The sequence below is a fragment of the Salvelinus namaycush genome, unplaced genomic scaffold (genome assembly GCF_016432855.1).
Source record: "Salvelinus namaycush isolate Seneca unplaced genomic scaffold, SaNama_1.0 Scaffold1074, whole genome shotgun sequence".
NCBI classification, from domain to species: domain Eukaryota; kingdom Metazoa; phylum Chordata; class Actinopteri; order Salmoniformes; family Salmonidae; genus Salvelinus; species Salvelinus namaycush.
Window position 1 is genome coordinate 1 of NW_024057758.1, and position 18,551 is coordinate 18,551.

Sequence of the window (18,551 nt, forward strand, 5' to 3'; positions counted from 1 at the left end):
GATCAGAAGGAGAGAGCGAGAGTGCAGCGTTTCCCAGCATCCCCTGATGGCCAACAAGGACGCCTTGACTCGCTACTCGTGCGCCTATCCGGCCTTCGCTGAGATGGTCAGGTTCAACCGGGCGCACGAGGAAGCTAAAGTCCTGTCCTCCCAGCCAGGTGAGTTTGTTTAATTCTCCTCATTGTATGTAAGATGTAACTCTTTTGCTCTGATAGTTAATTGGTTCCCGTGCTGATTTCAGGCCAGGGGGGCAAGGCCCTTGTTGGCATCGGGAAGTACAAGTGGGACACGCTGCAGGACCTGTATGAGGCTACGGGTGCAGACAGGATAAGGTAATGGGTGCACGTGTCTTTTGTGTTTTCTTTGTTCATGTCAGTGTGTTTTATGCAACATTTTACATCTGAAATGTTCCCTCTACTGTATCTCACAGATATGTCAGGAGCATGAGGACGCAGACACCCCGTTATCCTGGGAGTGCGATGGCCGCCTTGATTGATTACATTCAGCGCAGAGACCAGGAGGGGGTAGCTGCTGTGGCCAGGCCCGCCGCAGCAGCCAGCACCACCCCCGCCAGCACCACCCGGCCCAAGAGTGCGGCTTCGTAAGTGTTACATATCATCTTAAAGGAAAATATAATTCTACTTGTTCCACACAGTTGGAAATGATGACATATATGCTATGTTTTGTTTTCAAAGGCCTCTTGGTCCTGCGATCTCTGCGTTCCTGTCAAGGCGCTCTCTCACCCCAGGTGAACTGCAGGTGAAGATGAAGAAGCTCATGGCTTCTCAGCCTGCAGTTCAAGGTGAGTGTCTAGTTACACATGTAAGATAATTTGAACTTTTTGGATAAGCTGTGTAGCTCCTAATCCTTTCTCTCTCCACTTGCTATAGGGGTGTCTTTCCCTCGACCAGCACTGCCACCAACAGATCTATCGGACGCAGAGCTGGTCAAAGCAGCTGCTGACATAGACACACGTATGTTTTTACGTCACTATTAATTGACAAAGCACATTTGAAAATTATTCAGTTAAAGTTTGTTGACATATTAAAGTGTTTTTAATATTTTTCCTATCATCAGCCCAAGGAAATGTATTGGTAAGAGTCATCTGGGTTTAGAGGAGAGTCACTGCATGTATGAACTACTAAATAACGTATCTTGCCACTGTAGCTGTCATCCTGTATGTCACGTATTCCTAACTTTCCTTTTTCCATTTAAATCACTAATTTCATTTCATTGTTTTGTTACATCCTATCACTGATTGATATTCATCTGGGCATGTTGGAATGTGCTAATAACTTAATCACCGTTATCTACATGTGTAATATGTCTGTCCATGCATGCAAGCATTTATTTATTTATGCATTCATTCATTTAACCTATTTATTTCTGTGTCACTGCAAAAGCCGTAGCCCTACAGGTTCCCCCATCGCTCCCTCAGCCTCTGACTCCAACTGACCAAGCCCCGGTTCCTACCCCGGTTCCTGCCCCGGTCGCTGCTCCTGCCCCACGGGGGCAGAGCGAAGAGGAGGATTTGCCCCGGCAGTCCTTCCTGCCTCCAAGGCCCTCCTCAGAAAGTGCTGAGGTAAATTCATCAACTGTAATTACTCCACATTGTTAAGATAGTAAGCCAAATTGGACACAGTTGTCTTGTCTCCTGGATACTCTCTCCCTGTCCGTTTCTCTGAAACATTATCATCCCTTCTCCCCCGCCTCCATCACTCTCTCCCCCAGCTGCTGCTTCCAGAGAGTTGGCGTTCATCTCTCACCAAGGAGCAGCAGCGGTGGATCGGCCGCACGCTGTTCACCAGGAACAGCATTGGGAGGTCGACACTCACCACTGACCTGGTCTCTTTGAGCTGAATCAAAGGACCATCAGTCAATGGTAAGACATTAACTTATGGACGACTTGTTACATAAAGCCATGTGACTAATGACAATTTGTGTGACAGCTTGTGTTTCTTTTCTCTCCCTGTTTCAGGTACTCCCGGCGTCAGAAGGAGGAGGGAGAGGATGGTGCTGCAGCAGGGAATGGGGCTCGCTGCTGCCCCCCAGCGTCACCGCCCAGCCCCTCCCTGCAGCCAAGCCCCTCCACTTCAAGCAGGAGGGAATCAAGGCAACCCTTCCCTTTCCCTACGCCGCCCCCCCCCTGTCCCACGCCAGACCACCCAGCAAGGAGAGCCAACCCACGCGCCCATTCTGCCAGCCGACCTGGAGCAACAACCCCCCGCACTTCCAGGCCCCTCCGAAGCCCAAGGACAACAGACGGGCTGCTCTTTACCTCCTCCAGTGCCAAGGACAACGGCTTGGAGGAGGAAGAGGATGGCGGAGGAAACACAGGAAGGGACAGCCGGGAAGAGAAGGCAACGTGAGCATTACGTCTGCGCCAAATGCGGGTTGCCGAAGCGTAGGGAGACGGGGCACAGCCGCTTCGGCATCGCGACTTTCTGCTCTGTTGCTGCGGGGGGTAAGACCGTGGCCCAGTGGCTGGCGGAAATGAAGGACGCTAAGGGGAGAAGTGAAGGACACTGAGCCACTGGCTGGGTGGTCGGACGTTTTTGTTGTTGTAAATAGTTCACCGTTTTCCTCTACTTGGACCGAGACCTTGAGCGCGGTGTAGAGGCTTGTGTGTGTTGAGGACCCTCAGAGCTATATTGTTTGGAGTCTATAAGACTACTGGTAGGGTTACCCATGGTAGGCAGTTCTGAGGCGAGACACCAGACTAACATCGGTCCGTTGCCAAACAAAATGCACATGAACATTTTATTAACATAGTTCAATAAGAAGACTGTATAGCAAAGACAGACAGACAGGATTGTGATGAACCTGTATAAAAATAAAAAAAAACGATAGACATTAAAATATACAAATCAAACATGATTTATCAATACATCTTCAAGTGAATTATGGTGTGTTAATTTGTGTATAGAGATTGCTGACATTTATTTAATGTTTATTGGATTTAATGTGTTAATTTGTGTAAAGAGATTGCTGACATTGAATGTGTTAATTTGTGTATGGAGATTGCTGACATTTATTTAATGTTTATTGGATTTGATAATTTAATAAATATCTTCCATTTCATCCTGTTTCATCATTAAAATTCCTATACTGGGCTTCTGTGTCTGTCATCACTGTTTAGATCTGGTGCTCAAAAGCACATGGCTACTTAATATGCATTGTTGACGCGTCCCTGCCAACTCCTCCTCTCACCCAGCAAAATCCCCCATTTTCCCCTCCTGCTTCGACAGAGAACAATGGGCAATATCTTCTCCGGTCACTACCGGCCAATCTTCTCTGTTTGGTTCCAGTTTCTCGACGTGTGAGGAAAATGAGGAGCGCTTCACGGATTTGCGTGTCATCCTTTCGCAGGGGCCATGCTAATCTTCTCTGTATCGATCCAATTTTAGTATATGTGCTGCCGAAGCGAGCACAATACAGACCTAGGAGAGGCCCTCATATATAGGACACAAGCCCTCTGATGGTTCTGGTCATGGTTGGGGTTGGGGTCAAACAGGGTTCAAACTGACCTTCAGACCCTCAAAAACCACCCCTAGAATATTGCTGTGATGTTTAAACTTTATTTGTCCATGTAGAACTTGAAATAGAATTGACTTTTGATTTTTTTAAGATTGATCTCAGACTAAAATGTAGTTTAAAAACAAAGCCTTTTATGATTCACAGGGCTCTTGGTCTCTAACCCCTCACCTGCTGCTTTTAGTTGCTCCTCCCCAAGTCTTTGTTCCCCTGCCCCGACCACTTCCCACCCTTCCCCCGTTTTCTGCAACATGGCCTGGCCAAAGATACGTATAACTAACTCCCCAATTAGTAGAGGGAGAGAGAGAGAGTCTGAGTCTGACTTTGATGTCTGTTTAAATGTTGTGACATTCAAGTTTGTTATGTTTAATACAGCTGGACTAAAATTTAAACCCTGTCTCTCTCTCCAATTCATTTGTATATATTGAATAAAGTTGGACTCAGAGTGCAACCTTGTCTCACTCGCCAATTAATTTCTAAACTTTGAATAAAGTTGAACTCAGCCTGCAACCGTGCCTAACTCCCCAATTAATTTTCAAAATGTTGAATAAAGTTGGTCTCAGTCTGCAACCTTGTCTCACTCCCCAATTCAAAATAAGGAACGCTTCATTCCACTGTAGACTGAGCTTCTCTCAGCCAGCAATTCCCCTCCTCCTTAGACTAGGATGGGAAATTTATTTCTCCGGTCACTACCGACCAATCTTCTCTGTTTGGTTCCAGTTTCTCGACGTGTGAGGAAAATGAGGAGCGCTTCACGGATTTGCGTGTCATCCTTTCGCAGGGGCCATGCTAATCTTCTCTGTATCGATCCAATTTTAGTATATGTGCTGCCGAAGCGAGCACAATACAGACCTAGGAGAGGCCCTCATATATAGGACACAAGCCCTCTGATGGTTCTGGTCATGGTTGGGGTTGGGGTCAAACAGGGTTCAAACTGACCTTCAGACCCTCAAAAACCACCCCTAGAATATTGCTGTGATGTTTAAACTTTATTTGTCCATGTAGAACTTGAAATAGAATTGACTTTTGATTTTTTTAAGAATGATCTCAGACTAAAATGTAGTTTAAAAACAAAGCCTTTTATGATTCACAGGGCTCTTGGTCTCTAACCCCTCACCTGCTGCTTTTAGTTGCTCCTCCCCAAGTCTTTGTTCCCCTGCCCCGACCACTTCCCACCCTTCCCCCGTTTTCTGCAACATGGCCTGGCCAAAGATACGTATAACTAACTCCCCAATTAGTAGAGGGAGAGAGAGAGAGTCTGAGTCTGACTTTGATGTCTGTTTAAATGTTGTGACATTCAAGTTTGTTATGTTTAATACAGCTGGACTAAAATTTAAACCCTGTCTCTCTCTCCAATTCATTTGTATATATTGAATAAAGTTGGACTCAGAGTGCAACCTTGTCTCACTCGCCAATTAATTTCTAAACTTTGAATAAAGTTGAACTCAGCCTGCAACCGTGCCTAACTCCCCAATTAATTTTCAAAATGTTGAATAAAGTTGGTCTCAGTCTGCAACCTTGTCTCACTCCCCAATTCAAAATAAGGAACGCTTCATTCCACTGTAGACTGAGCTTCTCTCAGCCAGCAATTCCCCTCCTCCTTAGACTAGGATGGGAAATTTATTTCTCCGGTCACTACCGACCAATCTTCTCTGTTTGGTTCCAGTTTCTCGACGTGTGAGGAAAATGAGGAGCGCTTCACGGATTTGCGTGTCATCCTTTCGCAGGGGCCATGCTAATCTTCTCTGTATCGATCCAATTTTAGTATATGTGCTGCCGAAGCGAGCACAATACAGACCTAGGAGAGGCCCTCATATATAGGACACAAGCCCTCTGATGGTTCTGGTCATGGTTGGGGTTGGGGTCAAACAGGGTTCAAACTGACCTTCAGACCCTCAAAAACCACCCCTAGAATATTGCTGTGATGTTTAAACTTTATTTGTCCATGTAGAACTTGAAATAGAATTGACTTTTGATTTTTTTAAGAATGATCTCAGACTAAAATGTAGTTTAAAAACAAAGCCTTTTATGATTCACAGGGCTCTTGGTCTCTAACCCCTCACCTGCTGCTTTTAGTTGCTCCTCCCCAAGTCTTTGTTCCCCTGCCCCGACCACTTCCCACCCTTCCCCCGTTTTCTGCAACATGGCCTGGCCAAAGATACGTATAACTAACTCCCCAATTAGTAGAGGGAGAGAGAGAGAGTCTGAGTCTGACTTTGATGTCTGTTTAAATGTTGTGACATTCAAGTTTGTTATGTTTAATACAGCTGGACTAAAATTTAAACCCTGTCTCTCTCTCCAATTCATTTGTATATATTGAATAAAGTTGGACTCAGAGTGCAACCTTGTCTCACTCGCCAATTAATTTCTAAACTTTGAATAAAGTTGAACTCAGCCTGCAACCGTGCCTAACTCCCCAATTAATTTTCAAAATGTTGAATAAAGTTGGTCTCAGTACTGCAACCTTGTTCTCACTCCCCAATTCAAAATAAGGAACGCTTCATTCCACTGTAGACTGAGCTTCTCTCAGCCAGCAATTCCCCTCCTCCTTAGACTAGGATGGGAAATTTATTTCTCCGGTCACTACCGGCCAATCTTCTCTGTTTGGTTCCAGTTTCTCGACGTGTGAGGAAAATGAGGAGCGCTTCACGGATTTGCGTGTCATCCTTTCGCAGGGGCCATGCTAATCTTCTCTGTATCGATCCAATTTTAGTATATGTGCTGCCGAAGCGAGCACAATACAGACCTAGGAGAGGCCCTCATATATAGGACACAAGCCCTCTGATGGTTCTGGTCATGGTTGGGGTTGGGGTCAAACAGGGTTCAAACTGACCTTCAGACCCTCAAAAACCACCCCTAGAATATTGCTGTGATGTTTAAACTTTATTTGTCCATGTAGAACTTGAAATAGAATTGACTTTTGATTTTTTTAAGAATGATCTCAGACTAAAATGTAGTTTAAAAACAAAGCCTTTTATGATTCACAGGGCTCTTGGTCTCTAACCCCTCACCTGCTGCTTTTAGTTGCTCCTCCCCAAGTCTTTGTTCCCCTGCCCCGACCACTTCCCACCCTTCCCCCGTTTTCTGCAACATGGCCTGGCCAAAGATACGTATAACTAACTCCCCAATTAGTAGAGGGAGAGAGAGAGAGTCTGAGTCTGACTTTGATGTCTGTTTAAATGTTGTGACATTCAAGTTTGTTATGTTTAATACAGCTGGACTAAAATTTAAACCCTGTCTCTCTCTCCAATTCATTTGTATATATTGAATAAAGTTGGACTCAGAGTGCAACCTTGTCTCACTCGCCAATTAATTTCTAAACTTTGAATAAAGTTGAACTCAGCCTGCAACCGTGCCTAACTCCCCAATTAATTTTCAAAATGTTGAATAAAGTTGGTCTCAGTCTGCAACCTTGTCTCACTCCCCAATTCAAAATAAGGAACGCTTCATTCCACTGTAGACTGAGCTTCTCTCAGCCAGCAATTCCCCTCCTCCTTAGACTAGGATGGGAAATTTATTTCTCCGGTCACTACCGACCAATCTTCTCTGTTTGGTTCCAGTTTCTCGACGTGTGAGGAAAATGAGGAGCGCTTCACGGATTTGCGTGTCATCCTTTCGCCTGATGGGGCTCATTCTTCTCTGTCCTAAATGTTCTAAATGTTCTAAATGTTCTAAATATTTTCCAAATAGCCATATCCAATCAGAGCTTCAGCTTGTTCTAAATTGGAGAAAGAGAGCAAAAACCAACCAATGAACAGCCTATCTTGTTCATTATTTTTTCAGCCAATCATCTTCCTCTGAAATGTTCCCTACCGTCACTTCGTCAAAATCTTTTTCCAGGCAGCCATTGATTGAGCATACACACGGTGAGTATCCGAGGTAATTTTGCCTAATTTGCAAAGAATTTAACATCAACGAGTATAAATGTGATGAAATAAGACAATAACAAGTCAAGCCAACCGAATTGTTTAACTACAGGGACTACCCAAATTGTTTAATTTAACAACGTCTGTAGATCGCTAGCTACTGTAGCTATAGTCACTGTTAGCATTGGCTGTAAAATATTTTCCTGACAGAAATCGATGATACCCTATGAATATATGAGGGAATTGCGCTTAGTTTGCAAAGAAATGATAATAACCGACGAGTAGCACGTCTAGGCAACCGAATTGTTTGACTACAGGGGCTACCCAAGCTGTGTAATTTAACGTGTTTATATCGCTAGCTACTTTAAACTAGGTTTACAAAATCTCAAAAGTTTATTTGACCGCTGACAACCCTATAAAACCTTAGCTAAAATTTCTATCATCTCAAAGTTGGAATTGTATACTACTTAAATGTCTATTTTCCTTCGTTTTTTGATGGCATGCATTTGAAGTGTATGTTGTTGGATGCATTGTATGATATGTGACAACCTGGGGCAAACGTGTCTTTCTATGAATTTAACTAAACTGAATGTAACTGCATCTAAGTTATTAACCCTGCCCTGGCACCCCCCACCACACTGTTGAACCTAGCAGACATATCAATCAAACGTGAGTTCCTTTATATGTACCTAATATGGTTATGCTGTCGCTTGTCGCTGCACTCCTCACTCATGATAATAGTTTGTTTCTTGCCAATAAGATGGAAATTCCTAGGTTCCGGTTCACACCCTCACAGGAGTTGGTCCTCAGGGCCACACCCCAGGCAGTTAAAGTGGCCGCTGACGGCCCCCCTGCCTCGGGTGCTCAGGGCCCTCCTGTGAGGGCTAAGAAGTGGGAGGAAGTGGAGGCAGAGGCTCGAGCCCGCGTCGTCTCCGAGGGAGGTGACCCCGGTGCAGAGATGGTCGTCCTGAGCCAGTGCACGGTTCAGTTCGGCAAGTACCGGGGTCAGACCTTCAAGTGGATGATGGAGAACGACGTGGGCTACATGGTGCACCTGGTAACGGTGCATCAGAAGGAGAGAGAGCGAGAGTGCAGCGTTTCCCAGCATCCCCTGATGGCCAACAAGGACGCCTTGACTCGCTACTCGTGCGCCTATCCGGCCTTCGCTGAGATGGTCAGGTTCAACCGGGCGCACGAGGAAGCTAAAGTCCTGTCCTCCCAGCCAGGTGAGTTTGTTTAATTCTCCTCATTGTATGTAAGATGTAACTCTTTTGCTCTGATAGTTAATTGGTTCCCGTGCTGATTTCAGGCCAGGGGGGCAAGGCCCTTGTTGGCATCGGGAAGTACAAGTGGGACACGCTGCAGGACCTGTATGAGGCTACGGGTGCAGACAGGATAAGGTAATGGGTGCACGTGTCTTTTGTGTTTTCTTTGTTCATGTCAGTGTGTTTTATGCAACATTTTACATCTGAAATGTTCCCTCTACTGTATCTCACAGATATGTCAGGAGCATGAGGACGCAGACACCCCGTTATCCTGGGAGTGCGATGGCCGCCTTGATTGATTACATTCAGCGCAGAGACCAGGAGGGGGTAGCTGCTGTGGCCAGGCCCGCCGCAGCAGCCAGCACCACCCCCGCCAGCACCACCCGGCCCAAGAGTGCGGCTTCGTAAGTGTTACATATCATCTTAAAGGAAAATATAATTCTACTTGTTCCACACAGTTGGAAATGATGACATATATGCTATGTTTTGTTTTCAAAGGCCTCTTGGTCCTGCGATCTCTGCGTTCCTGTCAAGGCGCTCTCTCACCCCAGGTGAACTGCAGGTGAAGATGAAGAAGCTCATGGCTTCTCAGCCTGCAGTTCAAGGTGAGTGTCTAGTTACACATGTAAGATAATTTGAACTTTTTGGATAAGCTGTGTAGCTCCTAATCCTTTCTCTCTCCACTTGCTATAGGGGTGTCTTTCCCTCGACCAGCACTGCCACCAACAGATCTATCGGACGCAGAGCTGGTCAAAGCAGCTGCTGACATAGACACACGTATGTTTTTACGTCACTATTAATTGACAAAGCACATTTGAAAATTATTCAGTTAAAGTTTGTTGACATATTAAAGTGTTTTTAATATTTTTCCTATCATCAGCCCAAGGAAATGTATTGGTAAGAGTCATCTGGGTTTAGAGGAGAGTCACTGCATGTATGAACTACTAAATAACGTATCTTGCCACTGTAGCTGTCATCCTGTATGTCACGTATTCCTAACTTTCCTTTTTCCATTTAAATCACTAATTTCATTTCATTGTTTTGTTACATCCTATCACTGATTGATATTCATCTGGGCATGTTGGAATGTGCTAATAACTTAATCACCGTTATCTACATGTGTAATATGTCTGTCCATGCATGCAAGCATTTATTTATTTATGCATTCATTCATTTAACCTATTTATTTCTGTGTCACTGCAAAAGCCGTAGCCCTACAGGTTCCCCCATCGCTCCCTCAGCCTCTGACTCCAACTGACCAAGCCCCGGTTCCTACCCCGGTTCCTGCCCCGGTCGCTGCTCCTGCCCCACGGGGGCAGAGCGAAGAGGAGGATTTGCCCCGGCAGTCCTTCCTGCCTCCAAGGCCCTCCTCAGAAAGTGCTGAGGTAAATTCATCAACTGTAATTACTCCACATTGTTAAGATAGTAAGCCAAATTGGACACAGTTGTCTTGTCTCCTGGATACTCTCTCCCTGTCCGTTTCTCTGAAACATTATCATCCCTTCTCCCCCGCCTCCATCACTCTCTCCCCCAGCTGCTGCTTCCAGAGAGTTGGCGTTCATCTCTCACCAAGGAGCAGCAGCGGTGGATCGGCCGCACGCTGTTCACCAGGAACAGCATTGGGAGGTCGACACTCACCACTGACCTGGTCTCTTTGAGCTGAATCAAAGGACCATCAGTCAATGGTAAGACATTAACTTATGGACGACTTGTTACATAAAGCCATGTGACTAATGACAATTTGTGTGACAGCTTGTGTTTCTTTTCTCTCCCTGTTTCAGGTACTCCCGGCGTCAGAAGGAGAGGGAGAGGATGGTGCTGCAGCAGGGAATGGGGCTCGCTGCTGCCCCCAGCGTCACCGCCCAGCCCCTCCCTGCAGCCAAGCCCCTCCACTTCAAGCAGGAGGGAATCAAGGCACCCTTCCCTTTCCCTACGCCGCCCCCCCCTGTCCCACGCCAGACCACCCAGCAAGGAGAGCCAACCCACGCGCCCATTCTGCCAGCCGACCTGGAGCAACAACCCCCCGCACTTCCAGGCCCCTCCGAAGCCCAAGGACAACAGACGGGCTGCTCTTTACCTCCTCCAGTGCCAAGGACAACGGCTTGGAGGAGGAAGAGGATGGCGGAGGAAACACAGGAAGGGACAGCCGGGAAGAGAAGGCAACGTGAGCATTACGTCTGCGCCAAATGCGGGTTGCCGAAGCGTAGGGAGACGGGGCACAGCCGCTTCGGCATCGCGACTTTCTGCTCTGTTGCTGCGGGGGGTAAGACCGTGGCCCAGTGGCTGGCGGAAATGAAGGACGCTAAGGGGAGAAGTGAAGGACACTGAGCCACTGGCTGGGTGGTCGGACGTTTTTGTTGTTGTAAATAGTTCACCGTTTTCCTCTACTTGGACCGAGACCTTGAGCGCGGTGTAGAGGCTTGTGTGTGTTGAGGACCCTCAGAGCTATATTGTTTGGAGTCTATAAGACTACTGGTAGGGTTACCCATGGTAGGCAGTTCTGAGGCGAGACACCAGACTAACATCGGTCCGTTGCCAAACAAAATGCACATGAACATTTTATTAACATAGTTCAATAAGAAGACTGTATAGCAAAGACAGACAGACAGGATTGTGATGAACCTGTATAAAAATTAAAAAAAACGATAGACATTAAAATATACAAATCAAACATGATTTATCAATACATCTTCAAGTGAATTATGGTGTGTTAATTTGTGTATAGAGATTGCTGACATTTATTTAATGTTTATTGGATTTAATGTGTTAATTTGTGTAAAGAGATTGCTGACATTGAATGTGTTAATTTGTGTATGGAGATTGCTGACATTTATTTAATGTTTATTGGATTTGATAATTTAATAAATATCTTCCATTTCATCCTGTTTCATCATTAAAATTCCTATACTGGGCTTCTGTGTCTGTCATCACTGTTTAGATCTGGTGCTCAAAAGCACATGGCTACTTAATATGCATTGTTGACGCGTCCCCTGCCAACTCCTCCTCTCACCCAGCAAAATCCCCCATTTTCCCCTCCTGCTTCGACAGAGAACAATGGGCAATATCTTCTCCGGTCACTACCGGCCAATCTTCTCTGTTTGGTTCCAGTTTCTCGACGTGTGAGGAAAATGAGGAGCGCTTCACGGATTTGCGTGTCATCCTTTCGCAGGGGCCATGCTAATCTTCTCTGTATCGATCCAATTTTAGTATATGTGCTGCCGAAGCGAGCACAATACAGACCTAGGAGAGGCCCTCATATATAGGACACAAGCCCTCTGATGGTTCTGGTCATGGTTGGGGTTGGGGTCAAACAGGGTTCAAACTGACCTTCAGACCCTCAAAAACCACCCCTAGAATATTGCTGTGATGTTTAAACTTTATTTGTCCATGTAGAACTTGAAATAGAATTGACTTTTGATTTTTTTAAGATTGATCTCAGACTAAAATGTAGTTTAAAAACAAAGCCTTTTATGATTCACAGGGCTCTTGGTCTCTAACCCCTCACCTGCTGCTTTTAGTTGCTCCTCCCCAAGTCTTTGTTCCCCTGCCCCGACCACTTCCCACCCTTCCCCCGTTTTCTGCAACATGGCCTGGCCAAAGATACGTATAACTAACTCCCCAATTAGTAGAGGGAGAGAGAGAGAGTCTGAGTCTGACTTTGATGTCTGTTTAAATGTTGTGACATTCAAGTTTGTTATGTTTAATACAGCTGGACTAAAATTTAAACCCTGTCTCTCTCTCCAATTCATTTGTATATATTGAATAAAGTTGGACTCAGAGTGCAACCTTGTCTCACTCGCCAATTAATTTCTAAACTTTGAATAAAGTTGAACTCAGCCTGCAACCGTGCCTAACTCCCCAATTAATTTTCAAAATGTTGAATAAAGTTGGTCTCAGTCTGCAACCTTGTCTCACTCCCCAATTCAAAATAAGGAACGCTTCATTCCACTGTAGACTGAGCTTCTCTCAGCCAGCAATTCCCCTCCTCCTTAGACTAGGATGGGAAATTTATTTCTCCGGTCACTACCGACCAATCTTCTCTGTTTGGTTCCAGTTTCTCGACGTGTGAGGAAAATGAGGAGCGCTTCACGGATTTGCGTGTCATCCTTTCGCAGGGGCCATGCTAATCTTCTCTGTATCGATCCAATTTTAGTATATGTGCTGCCGAAGCGAGCACAATACAGACCTAGGAGAGGCCCTCATATATAGGACACAAGCCCTCTGATGGTTCTGGTCATGGTTGGGGTTGGGGTCAAACAGGGTTCAAACTGACCTTCAGACCCTCAAAAACCACCCCTAGAATATTGCTGTGATGTTTAAACTTTATTTGTCCATGTAGAACTTGAAATAGAATTGACTTTTGATTTTTTAAGAATGATCTCAGACTAAAATGTAGTTTAAAAACAAAGCCTTTTATGATTCACAGGGCTCTTGGTCTCTAACCCCTCACCTGCTGCTTTTAGTTGCTCCTCCCCAAGTCTTTGTTCCCCTGCCCCGACCACTTCCCACCCTTCCCCCGTTTTCTGCAACATGGCCTGGCCAAAGATACGTATAACTAACTCCCCAATTAGTAGAGGGAGAGAGAGAGAGTCTGAGTCTGACTTTGATGTCTGTTTAAATGTTGTGACATTCAAGTTTGTTATGTTTAATACAGCTGGACTAAAATTTAAACCCTGTCTCTCTCTCCAATTCATTTGTATATATTGAATAAAGTTGGACTCAGAGTGCAACCTTGTCTCACTCGCCAATTAATTTCTAAACTTTGAATAAAGTTGAACTCAGCCTGCAACCGTGCCTAACTCCCCAATTAATTTTCAAAATGTTGAATAAAGTTGGTCTCAGACTGCAACCTTGTTTCACTCCCCAATTCAAAATAAGGAACGCTTCATTCCACTGTAGACTGAGCTTCTCTCAGCCAACAATTCCCCTCCTCCTTAGACTAGGATGGGAAATTTATTTCTCCGGTCACTACCGGCCAATCTTCTCTGTTTGGTTCCAGTTTCTCGACGTGTGAGGAAAATGAGGAGCGCTTCACGGATTTGCGTGTCATCCTTTCGCAGGGGCCATGCTAATCTTCTCTGTATCGATCCAATTTTAGTATATGTGCTGCCGAAGCGAGCACAATACAGACCTAGGAGAGGCCCTCATATATAGGACACAAGCCCTCTGATGGTTCTGGTCATGGTTGGGGTTGGGGTCAAACAGGGTTCAAACTGACCTTCAGACCCTCAAAAACCACCCCTAGAATATTGCTGTGATGTTTAAACTTTATTTGTCCATGTAGAACTTGAAATAGAATTGACTTTTGATTTTTTTAAGATTGATCTCAGACTAAAATGTAGTTTAAAAACAAAGCCTTTTATGATTCACAGGGCTCTTGGTCTCTAACCCCTCACCTGCTGCTTTTAGTTGCTCCTCCCCAAGTCTTTGTTCCCCTGCCCCGACCACTTCCCACCCTTCCCCCGTTTTCTGCAACATGGCCTGGCCAAAGATACGTATAACTAACTCCCCAATTAGTAGAGGGAGAGAGAGAGAGTCTGAGTCTGACTTTGATGTCTGTTTAAATGTTGTGACATTCAAGTTTGTTATGTTTAATACAGCTGGACTAAAATTTAAACCCTGTCTCTCTCTCCAATTCATTTGTATATATTGAATAAAGTTGGACTCAGAGTGCAACCTTGTCTCACTCGCCAATTAATTTCTAAACTTTGAATAAAGTTGAACTCAGCCTGCAACCGTGCCTAACTCCCCAATTAATTTTCAAAATGTTGAATAAAGTTGGTCTCAGTCTGCAACCTTGTCTCACTCCCCAATTCAAAATAAGGAACGCTTCATTCCACTGTAGACTGAGCTTCTCTCAGCCAGCAATTCCCCTCCTCCTTAGACTAGGATGGGAAATTTATTTCTCCGGTCACTACCGACCAATCTTCTCTGTTTGGTTCCAGTTTCTCGACGTGTGAGGAAAATGAGGAGCGCTTCACGGATTTGCGTGTCATCCTTTCGCAGGGGCCATGCTAATCTTCTCTGTATCGATCCAATTTTAGTATATGTGCTGCCGAAGCGAGCACAATACAGACCTAGGAGAGGCCCTCATATATAGGACACAAGCCCTCTGATGGTTCTGGTCATGGTTGGGGTTGGGGTCAAACAGGGTTCAAACTGACCTTCAGACCCTCAAAAACCACCCCTAGAATATTGCTGTGATGTTTAAACTTTATTTGTCCATGTAGAACTTGAAATAGAATTGACTTTTGATTTTTTTAAGAATGATCTCAGACTAAAATGTAGTTTAAAAACAAAGCCTTTTATGATTCACAGGGCTCTTGGTCTCTAACCCCTCACCTGCTGCTTTTAGTTGCTCCTCCCCAAGTCTTTGTTCCCCTGCCCCGACCACTTCCCACCCTTCCCCCGTTTTCTGCAACATGGCCTGGCCAAAGATACGTATAACTAACTCCCCAATTAGTAGAGGGAGAGAGAGAGAGTCTGAGTCTGACTTTGATGTCTGTTTAAATGTTGTGACATTCAAGTTTGTTATGTTTAATACAGCTGGACTAAAATTTAAACCCTGTCTCTCTCTCCAATTCATTTGTATATATTGAATAAAGTTGGACTCAGAGTGCAACCTTGTCTCACTCGCCAATTAATTTCTAAACTTTGAATAAAGTTGAACTCAGCCTGCAACCGTGCCTAACTCCCCAATTAATTTTCAAAATGTTGAATAAAGTTGGTCTCAGTCTGCAACCTTGTCTCACTCCCCAATTCAAAATAAGGAACGCTTCATTCCACTGTAGACTGAGCTTCTCTCAGCCAGCAATTCCCCTCCTCCTTAGACTAGGATGGGAAATTTATTTCTCCGGTCACTACCGACCAATCTTCTCTGTTTGGTTCCAGTTTCTCGACGTGTGAGGAAAATGAGGAGCGCTTCACGGATTTGCGTGTCATCCTTTCGCAGGGGCCATGCTAATCTTCTCTGTATCGATCCAATTTTAGTATATGTGCTGCCGAAGCGAGCACAATACAGACCTAGGAGAGGCCCTCATATATAGGACACAAGCCCTCTGATGGTTCTGGTCATGGTTGGGGTTGGGGTCAAACAGGGTTCAAACTGACCTTCAGACCCTCAAAAACCACCCCTAGAATATTGCTGTGATGTTTAAACTTTATTTGTCCATGTAGAACTTGAAATAGAATTGACTTTTGATTTTTTTAAGATTGATCTCAGACTAAAATGTAGTTTAAAAACAAAGCCTTTTATGATTCACAGGGCTCTTGGTCTCTAACCCCTCACCTGCTGCTTTTAGTTGCTCCTCCCCAAGTCTTTGTTCCCCTGCCCCGACCACTTCCCACCCTTCCCCCGTTTTCTGCAACATGGCCTGGCCAAAGATACGTATAACTAACTCCCCAATTAGTAGAGGGAGAGAGAGAGAGTCTGAGTCTGACTTTGATGTCTGTTTAAATGTTGTGACATTCAAGTTTGTTATGTTTAATACAGCTGGACTAAAATTTAAACCCTGTCTCTCTCTCCAATTCATTTGTATATATTGAATAAAGTTGGACTCAGAGTGCAACCTTGTCTCACTCGCCAATTAATTTCTAAACTTTGAATAAAGTTGAACTCAGCCTGCAACCGTGCCTAACTCCCCAATTAATTTTCAAAATGTTGAATAAAGTTGGTCTCAGACTGCAACCTTGTCTCACTCCCCAATTCAAAATAAGGAACGCTTCATTCCACTGTAGACTGAGCTTCTCTCAGCCAGCAATTCCCCTCCTCCTTAGACTAGGATGGGAAATTTATTTATCCGGTCACTACCGGCCAATCTTCTCTGTTTGGTTCCAGTTTCTCGACGTGTGAGGAAAATGAGGAGCGCTTCACGGATTTGCGTGTCATCCTTTCGCAGGGGCCATGCTAATCTTCTCTGTATCAATCCAATTTTAGTATATGTGCTGCCAAAGCGATCACAATACAGACCTAGGAGAGGCCCTCATATATAGGACACAAGCCCTCTGATGGTTCTGGTCATGGTTGGGGTCAAACAGGGTTCAAACTGACCTTCAGACCCTCAAAAACCACCCCTAGAATATTGCTGTGATGTTTAAACTTTATTTGTCGATGTAGAACTTGAAATAGAATTGACTTTTGATTTTTTTAAGAATGATCTCAGACTAAAATGTAGTTTAAAAACAAAGCCTTTTATGATTCACAGGGCTCTTGGTCTCTAACCCCTCACCTGCTGCTTTTAGTTGCTCCTCCCCAAGTCTTTGTTCCCCTGCCCCGACCACTTCCCACCCTTCCCCCGTTTTCTGCAACATGGCCTGGCCAAAGATACGTATAACTAACTCCCCAATTAGTAGAGGGAGAGAGAGAGAGTCTGAGTCTGACTTTGATGTCTGTTTAAATGTTGTGACATTCAAGTTTGTTATGTTTAACCTCTCTGGGATATAGGGGGTGCTGTTTCGACTTAGGGAAAATTGGTCTCCAAATTAAACTGCCTAGTACTCAATTCTTGCTCGTACAATATGCATATTATTGTTATTATTGGATAGAAAACACTCTCTAGTTTCTATAGCCGTTTGAATTATGTCTCTGAGTGGAACAGAACTCATTCTACAGCACTTTTCCTCCCAGTGTGTGAGATTTCAGAAATCTTGGCCTCTGGTTCCAGATCAGTTTTAAAGTCCCTGTAAATCCTATGAGGATACAAACACTGCCCACGCCTTCCTCTAGATGTCAGTAAGTGGTGACAATTTGAATGGAGTCGATTGCGCAATCAGGGCCTCTATAAATCACCAAATACCGGAAGTAGCGTTCTTTTGGACCCTGCGCTCAACGCAAGAAGGACGTCGGACTGGCCTTTTTCCAAGCCTTGGTTTAGCCAGTAATATAGCGCCGGTCATGTTTTTACTCGTTATAGGTGTTAAAAACATCATAAGGTAGTTAATTTAAACCGTTTTATAGCAATTTATATCCGTTTAGTGCGATTTTGAGGCATTTCTATGTGATGCTCTTTGAAGCGCCGGGCACGTTTCGGGGTCCCGGTCGAACGTTAGTGGGCATTTCGACGGACAGTGGACATCTTTCGACCAAAAGAAGATTAGACCCAAGAAAGGATACATTGCCCAAGATTCTGATGGAAGATCACCTCATAGTAAGAAATATTTAAGATGATAAATCGTTGTTCTGTCGAAAATTTTTAAACGCATATTCCGCCATTTTGTTTGGTATAGCTTCGCTTGGCGAACCCTGTATTGCACAGTAAGGATAATTTTAGAAATGTAATTCAGCGATTGCATTAAGAACTAATTTGTCTTTCGATAGCTGTCCAACTTATATTTTTTTAGTCAAGTTTATGAATAGTTATCCATGAGACAAGACCACTGTGAAAGATGGCGACCGACATTTTCAGGCTAGTTTTGCTAGTATTGTCATTGTATAACCACGGTTTTTTGTGGCTAAATATGCACATTTTCGAACAAACTCTATATGTATGTTGTAATATGATGTTACAGGAGTGTCATCGGAAGAATTCTGATAAGGTTAGTGAAAAAATTAATATATTTTGGCGATGATAACGATATCGCTCTCTTTGGCTTGAATCAATGGTCGGGTAACGTTTGCATATGTGGTATGCTAATATAACGATTTATTGTGTTTTCGCTGTAAAACACTTAGAACATCTGAAATATTGTCTGAATTCACAAGATCTGTGTCTTTCCATTGCTGTGAGCTGTGTATTTTTAAGAAATGTTTTATGATTAGTAATTAGGTAATACACGTTGCTCTCTGTATTTATTCTAGTCGAGTTGTGATGGTGGGTGCAATTGTAAACTATGATTTATACCTGAAATATGCACATTTTTCTAACAAAACCTATCCTATACAATAAAT

General features: G+C 44.3%; 10 non-coding genes across 10 annotated transcripts; all 10 read right to left on the minus strand.

Moving 5' to 3' along the window:
- Positions 1–3,324: 3,324 nt before the first annotated feature.
- LOC120035618 lies at positions 3,325–3,431 on the minus strand. The gene has a single exon (XR_005474236.1). It is a non-coding gene; the product is annotated as a U6 spliceosomal RNA (small nuclear RNA).
- Positions 3,432–4,270: 839 nt separating this feature from the next.
- LOC120035630 lies at positions 4,271–4,377 on the minus strand. The gene has a single exon (XR_005474247.1). It is a non-coding gene; the product is annotated as a U6 spliceosomal RNA (small nuclear RNA).
- Positions 4,378–5,216: 839 nt separating this feature from the next.
- LOC120035635 lies at positions 5,217–5,323 on the minus strand. Its single transcript, XR_005474251.1, has one exon. It is a non-coding gene; the product is annotated as a U6 spliceosomal RNA (small nuclear RNA).
- Positions 5,324–6,164: 841 nt separating this feature from the next.
- Positions 6,165–6,271, minus strand: LOC120035636. The gene has a single exon (XR_005474252.1). It is a non-coding gene; the product is annotated as a U6 spliceosomal RNA (small nuclear RNA).
- Positions 6,272–11,789: 5,518 nt separating this feature from the next.
- On the minus strand, positions 11,790–11,896 carry LOC120035637. Its single transcript, XR_005474253.1, has one exon. It is a non-coding gene; the product is annotated as a U6 spliceosomal RNA (small nuclear RNA).
- Positions 11,897–12,735: 839 nt separating this feature from the next.
- LOC120035619 lies at positions 12,736–12,842 on the minus strand. The gene has a single exon (XR_005474237.1). It is a non-coding gene; the product is annotated as a U6 spliceosomal RNA (small nuclear RNA).
- Positions 12,843–13,680: 838 nt separating this feature from the next.
- LOC120035620 lies at positions 13,681–13,787 on the minus strand. Its single transcript, XR_005474238.1, has one exon. It is a non-coding gene; the product is annotated as a U6 spliceosomal RNA (small nuclear RNA).
- An 839-nt stretch (positions 13,788–14,626) lies between these two features.
- Positions 14,627–14,733, minus strand: LOC120035621. Its single transcript, XR_005474239.1, has one exon. It is a non-coding gene; the product is annotated as a U6 spliceosomal RNA (small nuclear RNA).
- Positions 14,734–15,572: 839 nt separating this feature from the next.
- On the minus strand, positions 15,573–15,679 carry LOC120035622. The gene has a single exon (XR_005474240.1). It is a non-coding gene; the product is annotated as a U6 spliceosomal RNA (small nuclear RNA).
- Positions 15,680–16,518: 839 nt separating this feature from the next.
- Positions 16,519–16,625, minus strand: LOC120035633. The gene has a single exon (XR_005474250.1). It is a non-coding gene; the product is annotated as a U6 spliceosomal RNA (small nuclear RNA).
- Between the last annotated feature and the right edge of the window lie 1,926 nt (positions 16,626–18,551).